General features: G+C 40.8%; 1 protein-coding gene across 7 annotated transcripts in view; it reads right to left on the bottom strand.

The window, feature by feature from the left end:
- DPH6 (diphthamine biosynthesis 6) overlaps window positions 1–14,232 on the bottom strand; it is a 370,092-nt gene that overhangs the window by 215,940 nt on the left and 139,920 nt on the right. The window lies entirely within an intron of this gene.

The following is a 14,232-nucleotide window of genomic DNA, read 5'->3' as shown; positions in this document are numbered from 1 at the left end:
AAAAAAAACCCTTAAGATTTTCATAACAAGGAATATTAGCACTAAACGGAAAGCAACAGGAGTCATCATTATCTGGACCGCAAAATAGCACAATACACTATGATATTGCTGATGTGAAGTATGGAATAACACAGATTCAGCAACATAAAACAACAGATGTAAGGACTGATGATATTCAAAGTAACAGAGACAAGACAATACTGTAATAAATAAAAGCTATACCACCATTATCCAGTACAGATATACTTTACCAGAAATGAGGGATTCAGATATTCCAAAGCCACGAGGAAAAGACGGTTACTCACCTTTGTAACTGCTGTTCTTCGAGATGTGTTGCTCATATCCATTCCAGTTAGGTGTGTGCGCGCCGCGTGCACGTTCGTCGGAAGATTTTTACCTTAGCAACACTTGGTGGGTCGGCTGGGTTGCCCCCTGGAATGGCGCCACCATGGCGCTTGATATATACCCCTGCCGACCCAACTGCTCCTCAGTTCCTTCTTGCCGGCTACTCCGACAGTGGGGAAGGAGGGCGGGTTTGGAATGGATATGAGCAACACATCTCGAAGAACAACAGTTACAAAGGTGAGTAACCGTCTTTTCTTCTTCGAGTGCTTGCTCATATCCATTCCAGTTAGGTGATTCCCAAGCCTTACCTAGGTGGTGGGGTCGGAGTGAGATGTCGCAGAGTGTAATACTGCGGAGCCAAGGGCTGCGTCATCTCTGGACTGCTGAACCAAGGCATAGTGAGAGGCGAAGGTATGGACCAAGGACCAGGTAGCTGCGCAACATATCTCATGGATGGGCATGTGAGCCAGGAAGGCAGCAGATGAAGCGTGAGCCCTGGTAGAGTGCGCAGTGACGTGGCTCGAGGGGACATGAGCCAAGTCATAACAGGTGCGGATGCATGATGTCACCCAGGATGAAATCCTTTGTGAGGAAATGGGTAGGCCCTTCATACATTCTGCCACCGCGACGAAGAGTTGGGGTGTTCTGCAGAAGGGCTTTGTCCGCTCAATATAAAAAGCGAGTGCTCTACGGACATCTAGGGAGTGCAATTGTTGCTCCCTGCATGATGAATGTGGCTTCGAGAAGAAGACCAGAAGGAAGATCTTCTGGCTAACATGGAAGGCCGATACCACTTTGGAGAGAAAGGCCAGGTGTGGTCGCAACTGCACCTTGTCCTTGTGGAACACAGTATATGGAGGGTCCGCCATGGGAGCCCAAAGCTCGGAAACTCGTCTTGCCGATGTGATGGCCACTAGGATAGTGGTTTTCCAGGACAGGTACAGAAGGGAGCAAGTTGCTAATGGCTCGAATGGGACCGACATAAGTCTGGTAAGAACCAGGTTGAGGTCCCAGGTTGGGGCGGAGCGGCGTACCTGAGGGTATAGGCACTCCAAGCCCTTGAGGAATCGAGATGCCATAGGATGTGAAAACACTGGGCAGCCATTCTCCCCTGGGTGGAAGGTAGAGATGGCCCCCAAGTGTACCCTCAATGATGATACCACTAAGCCCTGCTGTTTAAGAGACCAGAAGTAGTCCAAGATGGTGGGGATCAAGACCTCGGCGGGAAGAATGTTCTGCTCTCCGCACCAGCATGAGAAACACTTCCACTTGGCCAGATATGTTGATCTAGTGGAAGGCTTTCTGCTACCCAAGAGTACTTGTTGCACTGGGGCAGAGCAACGCAACTCAGACTGGGTCAACCACTTAGGAGCCATGCCGTGAGATGGAGCGACTGTAGGTCTGGGTGGTGAAGTTTGCCGTGGTCCTGAGTTATCAGGTTCGGGTGAAGAGGTAGAGGGATGGGGTTGGCTATTGACAGGTCGAGCAACATGGTGTACCAGTGCTGCCTGGGCCACGCTGGAGCGATCATGATCAAGCGAGCTCTGTCCCTGCATACTTTCAGCAGGACCCTGTGGATGAGCAGGAACGGTGGAAAAGCGTAGAGCAGGTGAGTCGTCCATGGTATCAGGATAGTGCCCGCTATCGAACCCTGGGAGAAAGGAACAGAATATCTGGCATTTCCTGTTCTCGCAGGACGCAAAGAGGTCTACAGGGGGAAATCTCCACTTCCGGAAGACTGAAAGAATAACGTCCAGGCGAAGCGACCACTCGTGAGAAAGGAAGGATCTGCTGAGGCGATCTGCCAGAGTGTTTCGAACCCACAGGAGAAAGGACGCTCCAACAATATACAAGAAAGATATCGAAGAAACTACGAGTAGCTAGGGAAGTGGAGGACAGCTAAGCCGCGCTCCACTGTTCCAACGACCGACACTGGCGGTAAGAAGGAACTGAGGAGCGGTTGGGTCGGCAGGGGTATATATCGAGCGCAATGGTGGCGCCACTCCAGGGGGCGACCCAGCCGACCCACCGAGTGTTGCTAGGGTAAAAATCTTCCGACGAACGTGCACGCGGCGTGCGCACACCTAACTGGAATGGATAAGAGCAAGCACTCAAAGAAGAACTATAGAAACCATCTAATCTGACCATACAACTTTCCCAAAATAATTCCTAAAGCATATTTTAAAGAAAAATTTAAATGTAAAAATAGCTGATGATGGAGAATCCACCACAAACCTTGTTAAATTGTTCTACTGGCTAAACATTCTCATCGTTTAAAACACATACCTTATTTCCAGTCTGAATTTGACTAGCTTCAACTTCCAGACATTGGATTGTGTTATACCCTTTTCTGCTAAATTGAAGAGACCCTCCTTTAATTCTTTATTAATTGAGCCCATATCGGAGCTCCATCATCTTGCCCAGGATCAGTGTGAGGGTGACAAGCCAATAATTACCCAGGTCATCCCGTTTGCCCTTTTAACATATCTGCACAACATTAGCTTTCTCCCAGTTTTCTGGGACTTCTCCTGAATTCCACAGACTTATTGCAAATCAACATTAATGGTCCAGCAAGCTTCTCAGCTATCTCTTTTAACTCTTGAATGCAAGCTATCTGGATCTGTTGATTTAAAAATGTCGAGCTTTAGTAGCTGCTTTTCAACATCCTCCTGAGATAATACTGATAGGGAAAGGATAGTGGTACTATTCAAAGGCAGGAGGGAAAATAGAAAGATAGAATTCAATAGTTATCTCTGACTTAAAATATTTGACACTGAGGTCTAGGAAAGTATAACAGGAAAGTTAAAAATGTTCTAGTGATTGACTGGTTGACTTCAAAAAATGAACGTATCCTAAAAATACTCACTGGGCTGATCTAGTGAGTCCACAAGCATCATCAACACCTATTAAAATCCACAGCAGTTGGATTAGACCATGGAAAACAGCACCTTCCAGAATGTATAAATTAAGGGTTTGTCTACCCTCTGATTAAAAACACATGGCTGGCCTGTGCCAGCTGACTTAGGCTCACAGGGCTCAGACTAAAGGCCTGAGCCCAAACGTCTGCATCACAATTAAACAGCTCCTTAGCCCAAGCCACGCGAACCCAAGTCAACGGGCACAGGCCAGCCATGGTTTTCAGTTGCAGTGTAGACATTCCCTAAGGGTAAATTCTTTTCTTGTGTTGCTCAGTGCACTAGGAGGAAAAAAATGCAAAGTGCCTACTCTGTACCTTGACATAACTAGCACTCTCTTGAACATTGTGAAGGACATCCTAACTAATGTATCTGCAAGTGCTCCGTAGACCCAGGGAAGCATAACTAGTTGGCTTAGGGTCATGGCCAGGCCCCAATGCACCTTCATGCACTCTGTGTTCAACAGCACATATTGGATGGGAAGAAAGAGTGTGCATGGTTCTCATTTTATGAGCAAAGAACCATTGTACGCTGAGTTTTTACCAAGTTCTCCTGAGACACCCTGTTCTGTATGGCATGGTGACTCCTAGAGACTTGGCTTTGCTAATACTGCTCCTCTTCAGCTAAACACATCAGTGCTGAGCTAGGGTAGAATTTTGCCCATAGTCTCTGACTGAATATTACTATAAGCATTACCTCCATATGCTATTAATTCATCTGCTGCTCAATGGCCCATAATTTAAAATGATTTTTTCCTACAGTGTGCAACTTATGCAACTATGTACATTATTGCATTTTTATTACACACTAAATCTACAAAATGAGGAAAAAGCAGAATAAAGTAAGATAAAAAAGGAATACAAAAACAATATGAACAATTCTGCAGTCTTCTAGCATGAATTAGAACCTGGTGAAAATATCCTGTAAGCATGCAGACAAATTACACATTATATATTGAAATACATACATCAAACTACATATAATCAAATTTAATTTGTAGTGAAGCACTCAAAACTTGTAAATGCCAGAATTACGGTTACTGGTCTAACCTTAAATTGGCTCCTCTGTGCATCTCACCTTTGAACATCTGGCCCCTTCAAGGTGTCTCAAGTTAGGCATCCAAAAACAGACCAAAAATCAGTAGTCACTTTTGAATATTTAGGTCATCATAATTAGCCATATAATCTCCTTTTTGTATTTTTCCTCTCTCCTAAAAAAGCCCCTCCAAACATGTATGATGTAGTTCATTCCAGTCTTAAAGTGCTCTCTTTAAATTATGGGGCTGATCCCTAGCTAACTCCCCCTGCCCCCACCACTGGCTTGAGTCAAAAGTCTGCATTGAGAACTCAACATTTACATAAATGTCTGGCTTCACTGGGGAGTAAAAGGATCCAGCTAAGTGAAAGCAGTATGTTTGGAAATTCTCAGAAAAGGTTAAATTACAAAAAGGTCATTATCTAGGAGAGGAACCTTAGCCCCTGGCTGCCTCTAAAAAGGCTCAAGGGGAATTTAGCAAGAACTGCAAACACTAAAGCTATGCTCTAAGAGGAGCTGCCGCTCTTTGATTGGACCTCATTTTATTCATTCCTCCTAGGAAGGTGTAAAAGACAGGGCAATAGTCTATTTTACGGGAGCCAACTGTACATTAAAACAAGTCAACCGAATGTAACATAATAGTGGAAAGATGAAGGCTGCAACTAAGCACAAACAACATATGCACTCCACACATTACATACCTTACAATATATTAGCATCCAACTGCATCTATATAATTTCCCATTAATTGAACAAATTCTACCATTTCTGTGGGTAGTTCTGTTTTGCTGTTGCCTATGGGTCTACGTGAGACCCACAACCCCTCAAGCATGTCTAGAAAATAAAGGGGTAGGATTCTCAGACAGCATGTAAGTAACACTCAAACTAGATTGCCCCTCCATGTGCAACCATATGGGAAACAATGATGTTCCAAGAGCTGCCTCCTTTCCTGTATGTCTATAAGCTGTGCAGTGCAACCAAGCAGAAAAAGGTATTACTTTTCCTGCTAGCATGTAATTAGTTTTTCATTAATTTACAGTTGCTTTCTCTGGTTAATTTTAAGATGGTATGTATCATGAAACAGGCATTTAGTATTGGAACCACAGTGTATGCAGGTAAAAACAGTGTTGTCATGAAATTAGCCAGTGCTGAACAGTACCTTGATGGCCTGGTTGTGCCCCTTCCTTCTACCTCCTATATAAGCATGTGCACAACCATCATAATACCAGTGTCAATATTGTGGTGGTGGTCTTGGTTTTGCCCCTAAAACAACTTGTCACAATACTTTCTCTTCCTTCTCCTCAAAAATGTTGAATTTCTGCTCAAAAAGAACATGATCCTCTATCAGTCGGAGGTTTCATGATCCATTATGACTATGAATATATAATTAGAAAGGAACGAATTCCCCCTTTCCAATGATATAATGCCTTTGTTTCCAGCCTTTGTAGATGATAAACTAGCTTCTTTAAAGTCACTACCTTATAGGTAGAAAGCTCTTTTACGTGATTATGAGATGTTTATTATAATTTTCCTCTGTTTCCAAATCCTGTATGGTTGAATTTGTGGTATGAAGGCATTTTACAAGTGAAGGGATATAAAAACAGTACCAACTGTATTTTTAATAACTCTCTATAGCAGTGGTGGGCTACCTGCGGCCCACCACTTCCTGCAGCTCCAACTGATTGGGAATATAAGAACATAAGAACGGCCATACTGGGGCAGACCAAAGGTCCATCAAGCCTAGTATCCTGTCTACCGACAGTGGCCAATGCCAGGTGCACCAGGGGGAGTGAACCTAACAGGTAATGATCAAGTGATCTCTCTCCTGCCATCCATCTCCAACCTCTGACAAACAGAGGCTAGGGACACCATTCCTTACCCATCCTGGCTAATAGCCATTAATGGACTTAACCTCCATGAATTTATCCAGTTCTCTTTTAAATGCTGTTATAGTCCAAGCCTTCACAACCTCCTTAGGCAAGGAGTTCCACAGGTTCACTTTGCATTGTGGGAAGAAGAACTTCCTTTTATCTGTTTTAAACCTGCTGCCCACTAATTTCATTTGGTGGCACCTAGTTCTTATATTATGGGAACAAATAAATAACTTTTCCTTATTCACTTTCTCCACATCACTCATGGTTTTATATACCTATCATATCACCTCTTATTCTCCTCTTTTCCAAGTTGAAAAGTCCTAACCTCTTTAATCTCTCCTCATGTGGGACTTGTTCCAAACCCCTAATCATTTTAGCTGCCCTTCTCTGAACCTTTTCTAATGCCAATATATCTTTTTTGAGATGAGGAGACCACATCTGTTTGCAGTATTCAAGATGTGGGCGTACCATGGATTTATATAAGGGCAATAAGATATTCTTCATCCCTTCTTTTCTAACAGCCTGTTTGCTTTTTTGACCGCCCCTGCATACTACATGGACGTCTTCAGAGAACTATCCACAATGTCTCCAAGATCTCTTTCCTGATTAGTTGTAGCTAAAATTAGCCCCCATCATATTGTATGTATAGTTGGGGTTATTTTTTCCAATGTGCATTACATTTCTCCACATTAAATTTCATTTGCCATTTTGTTGCCCAATCACTTGGTTTTGTGAGATCTTTTTGAAGTTCTTCACAGTCTGCTTTGGTCTAAACTATCTTGAGCAGTTTAGTATCATCTGCAAACTTTGCAACCTCATTGTTTACCTCTTTCTCTAGATCATGTATGAATAAGTTGAATAGGACTGGTCCTAGGATTGACTCTTGGGGAACACCATTAGTTACCCCTTCCATTCTGAAAATTTATCATTTATTCCTACCCGTTGTTCCCTGTCTTTTAACCAGTTCTCAGTTCATGAAAGGATCTTCCCTCTTATCCCATGACAACTTAATGTACATAAGAGCCTTTGGTGAGCCCCTTTGTCAAAGGCTTTCTGGAAATCTAAGTACACTATGTCCAATGGATCCCCCTTGTCCACATGTTTGTTGACCCCTTTCAAAGAACTCTAATAGATTAGTAAAACATGATTTCCCTTTACAGAAACCATGTTGACTTTTGCTCAACAATTTATGTTCTTCTATGTGTCTGACAATTTTATTCTTTACTATTGTTTCAACTAATTTGCCCGGTACTGACATTAGACTTACTGGTCTGTAATTGCTGGGATCACCTCTAGAGTCCTTTTCAAATATTGGTGTTACATTAGCTATCTTCCAGTCATTGGGTACAGAAGCTGATTTAAAGGTCAGGTTAGAAACCATAGTTAATACTTCCGCAATTTCACATTTGAGTTCTTTCAGAACTCTTGGGTGAATGCCATCTGGTCCTGGTGACTTGTTACTGTTAAGTTTATCAATTAATTCCAAAACCTCCTCGAGTGACACTTCAATCTGAAACAATTCCTCAGATTTGTCACCTACAAAGAATGGATCGGGTTTGGGAATCTCCCTAACATCCTCAGCCATGAAGACTGAAGCAAAGAATTCAGTTAGTTTCTCTGCAATGACTTTATCATCCTTAAGTGCTCCTTTGTATCTCGATCGTCCGGGGGCCCCACAGGTTGTTTAGCAAGCTGCCTGCTTCTGATACACTTCAAAAACATTTTCTTATTACCTTTTGAGTTTTTGGCTAGCTGTTCTTCAAACTCCTCTTTGGCTTTTCTTATCACATTTTTACACTTAATTTGGCAGTGTTTATGCTCCTTTCTATTTACTTCACTAGGATTTGACTTCCACTTTTTAAAAGATGCCTTTTTATCTCTCACTCCTTCTTTTACATGGTTGTTAAGCCACGGTGGCTCTTTTTTAGTTCTTTTACTGTGATTTTTAATTTGGGGTATACATTTCAGTTGGGCCTCTATTATGGTGTCTTTGAAAAGTGTCCATGAAGCTTGCAGGGATTTCACTCTAGTCACTGTATCTTTTAAATTCGGTTTAACTAACCTCCTCATTTTTGCATAGTTTCCCTTTTTGAAATTAAATGCCACAGTGTTGGGCTGTTGAGGTGTTCTTCCCACCACAGGAATGTTAATTGTTATTATATTACGGTCACTATTTCCAAGCTGTCCTGCTTTAGTTACCTCTTGGATCAGATCCTGCACTCCACTCAGGACTAAATCGAGAATTGCCTCTGCCCATGTGGGTTCCTGTACCAGCTGCTCCAAGAAGCAGTCATTTAAAGTATTGAGAAATTTTGTTTCTGCATTTTGTCCTGAGGTGACATGTACCCTGTCAATATGGGGATAACTGAAATCCCCCACTATTATTGAGTTCTTTATTTAGACAGCCTCTCTAATCGCCCTTAGCATTTCATTGGCAAACTGTGAACCACAGCCAATGGGAGCTATGTTCGGCAATGCCTGCAGACGCTCAATGTCAGCAGAATGTTTCATGGCCCACAATCAGATTATCCTGAAGGGCTGCATGTGGCCTGCGGGCTGCAGGTTGCCCACCACTGCTCTATAGCACACACTTTTAAGTAAATCTCTAAACACCCTTTCTGTAAAATAAGCATCATACATATACTTCATGATGGCATGGTGTAGAGTATGAAGATTATATGAGCATTTGCACAGGATCACCTGCAGAATTCTCTTGTGACTCTGATATTTATGAATAATACAAGCAACACAAACTTAAACCAAATAAAACCTTCGTAACTCCCACCATTGTCTTCTTTCTCTTCTAAATATATTAATATCGATAAGGTTATATGTATGTGTGTGTGTGCACATGCATGCATATATATTATAGTCCTATTAACATCCATTTACAGATATGGATATACTGAATATAATTACATATATTTACACAAACACCTGTTCATCGACATTCCTTTTGGAAATAACTGTCAAGCTGTAGGAATTGTCTGATGTCACTGTAAATACACAAAGGACTGCACAAACAGTTATGCAGTCCTGTTGATTGCAAGGCTTAGGATAAATGGCAATGCTTTTTCAAGGCAGAATCTTGGATTACTCCAACAATGCAGGTAATCAATCAGTATCAAAACCAGCACAGGTGCAGGCTTCAGCAGAAGCATTAGGTGTGGGACCTGGCACTAGCTTGAGCTATGGGCTCAATGCCAGCATAGGCAATGCTGCCAGATCCCTGTTTAGTTGCTGTTTTCAGAGCTATTACAAACACTGGCCTGCCATTACTGCCTACAGAGAAACTAATCTGCCTAGGAGGTTGAAACTTGAAACAGAGGATGAAGAGACTGCCATAAAGGCACTGACATTCTACAAATGATCTTCCCTTCTGTGTCTGTCCATTTAAAAATAAAAAATAGTATAGGATCTTTGTTACCACAAAATAACATCATGCTCTTTCACGTAAACAATATATTTTTTCTATTAATTATGGTATCTCTCCCCTTTCCCCATCCACTATGGTATGATATCAATCTAATTTTGGCTCTGAGCCTGCAAACACTTATGCATTTGCTTCACTGTACTCACATGAGTCGTACTGACATAGGACATGAGTGATTATGAAGCCAGAAGAGACCAACATGAACATCTAGTCGGATCTCCTGTATAATACAGACTATAGGATTTCCTTGAATTAAATTCCTGTTTGAACTACCACATATCTTTTAGCAAAAATATCCAAACTTGATTTTAAAATTTCCAGTGACGGAGAATCCACAGAAACCCTTGATAAGGTTTTTCAATGGCTGAGCAAAAGCATAAGTGTTCCAAAGTCAAGCACATGCATATATGTTTCTAGGTAGAGGCCTTTAGTTTTTAAGCAGGTACCTTATCTTATGTGTCTAAGGCTCCATGCACACATCAGTAGCATTATATGAAACACCAGTAACCACCAGACTCTTAGTGTTTGTCTTGTTAAGAAACTTAAATTCTCCATCACAGAAGCAGGTGCAGTAGCTTGTTGCTACCAAAATTTAAAAATGAGTTCTCCTACTCAATAGCAATCAGAATAGAACATGGCAGAGAACTCATAAAACATAAGGAAAGATTATGATAATCTCTTTGTTCTGTTCTTTCTAAGTTGATCATATTGCTTGTTAAAACAAACATATTGAGGGGGACTACATGCAGCTTCTTTCAGTTTTTCATGCACTGTGTAGGGACACGAGAAATTTATTCTGAAATATCAGGGTATTTTGTTTTGTTCAATAAAAGGATCTTGATAAATATAAAAGGACAGAAAAAGAACTATTCCTTTTATTGGAGAAATAGAGCAATTTTGGGATGGAATAAAATAGAGAGGATATTGTGCACTGGCAGGCCAGATGCCAGCTCTTACCCAGGCTGCAGGCAACTAGCTAAGAAATGACAACCTCGCAGCTTGAGACCAGACAAGTCACCTATATGTTAGTTTTGCTCAAAACAGGCATTAGTCTTATAAGAATGTTCAGATTCTACGAAATGCTTGTAATTTTTGCTGCATGCATTAATTAATCTCACTTCTAATGTCTGTATTCCATGCTGTAAGAAAATAGGTAAGTTTTGCTTTATAACTTTGAAAATGTTTGCTCTAAATTTATTAACTCAGGCCTGGGAATCATCTCTCCTCCTAACCTTGGCCCATCCAGAAGGACTATCAAAACCACATGGGCCATCAAAGATTATCATAATATAAAGGATTGGTTAATGGCCTTATTGCACCTGGGAAATACTACCTGCCCATCCTGTGGGCTTGGAAGCTGAATGAAGGAAATAAAAAAAAGCCACAGGAAAATTTTCCATCTTTTTGGCTGTTGAACTCTGAAGGGCCAGAGACTCTGAACTGAAGCCAGAGATCCCCAGGGGCTGCCTCCTGGGTTCACCCTGAAAGACACTTTGTATTGACAGATCACTACAATCCTGTCACTCTTTGGATTTAGAATGTAACTCGTGTGTGTGTGTGTATGTTTGCTTGCTTTAACCAGTAAATAATTCTCATTTCTTTTTCCTAGCTAATAAACCTTGAGATAATTTATTACTGGATTGGCTATAGATGTTGTCTTTGGTGTAAGATCTAGGGTACCAACTGATCTGGGTATAAGTGAGACAGGAAGAAACCTGAATGTGGTATGATTTTTGGTATAAGTGACCATTTATCACGAAATCCAGTTTGTCTGGGTGGCAAGATAGACTGGAGAGTCTAAGGGGACTGTCTATGGAGTTCACATTTGTTACTGGCTTGATAAAAGCTAATTATAGAATACACCACCGGTTTAAGGTGCCTGCCCTGTTTTTGACAGTCTTCCCTAAGGTCTGCACTCACAGGCGTGAGCCACTCCTTATAGCATGATAGAAGAGATGCCTAATGTGCTCACTAAGCTCTTCAGATAAATCAGTGTACATTGAAAAGAACTTCCACTTCATTTGAAAGAAAGGTTTTGAAAGCATACCTAGAGCCAGAGTTAGTTATGCTTTTAGGATGTGGAGACAGAACCTAAATGTGCTGAGGGAAAGAACATGACATTCAAAAGTGGCAGATTGTCCAGATGGAAGGCCAAATGGGCAATAAGACACAACACTCTATGGACGTAGATTGGGTTTTCCTGTTTTCCCATTCCCCAGGATATGCCATTGACAGTCTGAATCCAAAATGAAGAAGTTTTAAGGATTAGGTGATGTTTTTAACGCTCAAATAAATGCAAAGCTCTTTTTTCAGCATTTTCAAAGTATTGAAAATGAGAAGCATGATCAAATGGAGATTAGCAGAAAATATCATGCTCTAAGAAACTGGACAGAAATGGTTTATCTAGATGTAGTTAAATCAAATCTAGGATGCAGGATTGTACTTCTTTAGTGAAGATGATATTTCCCAGACACATTTTCTAGCATTTACAAATATATCCTCAAATTGACTCGCTAGAAAGATTTGCTAGCCTTTTACAGAGTCATAAGAGTATTAGAAATTGTTTGCATTGCTACAGCACATTTCTGCTGAGGGATTTCAAAGAACTTCACAAACAATTAAGTGAGCTTCATCTCATGACTTTGGTTCGGCATGTAATTTACAGAGGTGGATTGGCTGGCTTACAGGACATCATGCCACTTTACAAGCAAAAAACACAGAAGATATACCTATCACCTCCTATCACAGGCTGAAAAACAACCACCCGCCTTTCTTCTTTCTACTAGCTGCTACAGGAAGAAAATCTCACTATTCTTTCTTCCAGTTCTAGGATATACCCACCTTACAGGATAGCAGATAGTGCTGTGAGTTGTGCTACTAAGTGCAAGTGAATGGTCCTGCTCAACTGGTGCAGGCACTACTGGGACTGAGGGAACAAAACATTCATTTTAAAATCATTTGTCTAGGATCAGCGCAAGTTATAACTTTAGTCTTAAAATCTGAATATTACCTATTTTATTCAATTACTTCATTCATATTTTTGTAGACAAAGAAAAATTAACATTTGTACTTTGGCTGTGATTCAGAATCCCATGCTGCTGTGGCAATAAACCGATCCAATTTAAACATTCAACTAGAGCTACAACATCCTAATGGAGGCAAATAGACTTATAGTCCTATATTTTTCCTCAAAGCCTAACATTTTCTCCATTTAATTTTACTGGGCAATTTTTCCTGCGTTTGAATATGAAAACAAGAACTGCTTATGAAATCAGCAGTTCTTAAAATATCAGCCAATAAAATTAGGAGAAGAATGAAGGTGGTGGGGGATGTTATAAGGTGGATGTGATTTAAAGTTTCATATTATATGACTCACCAGAATTAGAGAAAACTGTTGTCCATTAAAATGGTGTGGTTCTCATTTTTCCCATGGTATGTGGCACTGGTTTCTATCCCTCGTTATTCATAAGACCCTATAACTTAGCAAGGTAACTGCCCTCTCTTCTGACCTTTTAGCATGCTTTCAGAATGCCAAAGCACTCTAGGCTGTTTTACAATAACATTATACCCTTTTTACTGATGATTAAGCTAGGTAACCGAGAGATTCAGCAATTTGCCCAAGGTCGCAAGAGTGTCAGGTACACAGACAGAACCAGTCCCTCTTCAACCAAGCTCTGTAGGTTTCAAGAGTCTTTTTTTTTTCTGGCTAAGTGAATTTGGGTGCTTGCAAAAGATACCCCCTTGACAGTCCTGGAGACTGAAATCCTGTTTCCAAAGAACTTGCACAGCACAGGCAACAACGCTACAAGATTCCACACACTGCTCCATATGCCTCAGCCCTAGTCTGGAGTGTCCACTGCTAGGAGTGAAAGCATACTTCAGTTTACATTCAATCCTTGGCCTCTTTATAAACATTAAAAACAAGGGTGCCAATTGGTGTTATTTGTCATGTTATCTTTTGTGATATGGACACGTGTCCACTAGCAACTTGACAAAGACTACTAGTGCATTTCACATACCAATGACCAGTTATCAGACAGTAACAATTTTAGCTCACTACCACCTGGGTCAGATTCAAACCAGTGATCTTCTGTAGAACCATCTGATTTCATATGAGCAAACTATAAAGCAAAATACAATGGGTGAAATCTTGGTCCCACTGAAGCCAATGACAAAACTCCCATTCAACTTCAATGGGTTTAAGATTTCACTCATTACAGTGGTCTACAATTTTTGAGAAGTTGTCTGCTTCAGAGATAAAATGTGATATTTATTATGTATTTTGATGTGCTGAATTCAAATATGACAATTAAAACAACTGATTGGCTACTATTTCTAAGATATTTAAGTTTTTACATTTATGTCTATGTATATTGTGTAGATAGTAGAGTTTTAATCATAAATTGTAAACCTAGGTCGTTTCACGTGTTTATGGTTGCTTTACATGATAATATTTCACCTGTCCTGTTTATGTAACACTTTAAAAATCAGCAAAAGGGTTATATAAATAAAATTTATTATGAAACAAAAGGCAAAAAACTATTTTGTACATAGTTTAGTCCTACTCAGTGTCTACTCGGCGCTTCTTGGCTTGTCTCTTGTATTCATTGTAAGCATCTCTTGTCACTGT

This window comes from Gopherus flavomarginatus, chromosome 5 (genome assembly GCF_025201925.1).
Source record: "Gopherus flavomarginatus isolate rGopFla2 chromosome 5, rGopFla2.mat.asm, whole genome shotgun sequence".
NCBI lineage: Eukaryota > Metazoa > Chordata > Testudines > Testudinidae > Gopherus > Gopherus flavomarginatus.
This window is presented reverse-complemented; position numbering and strand designations above follow the sequence as displayed.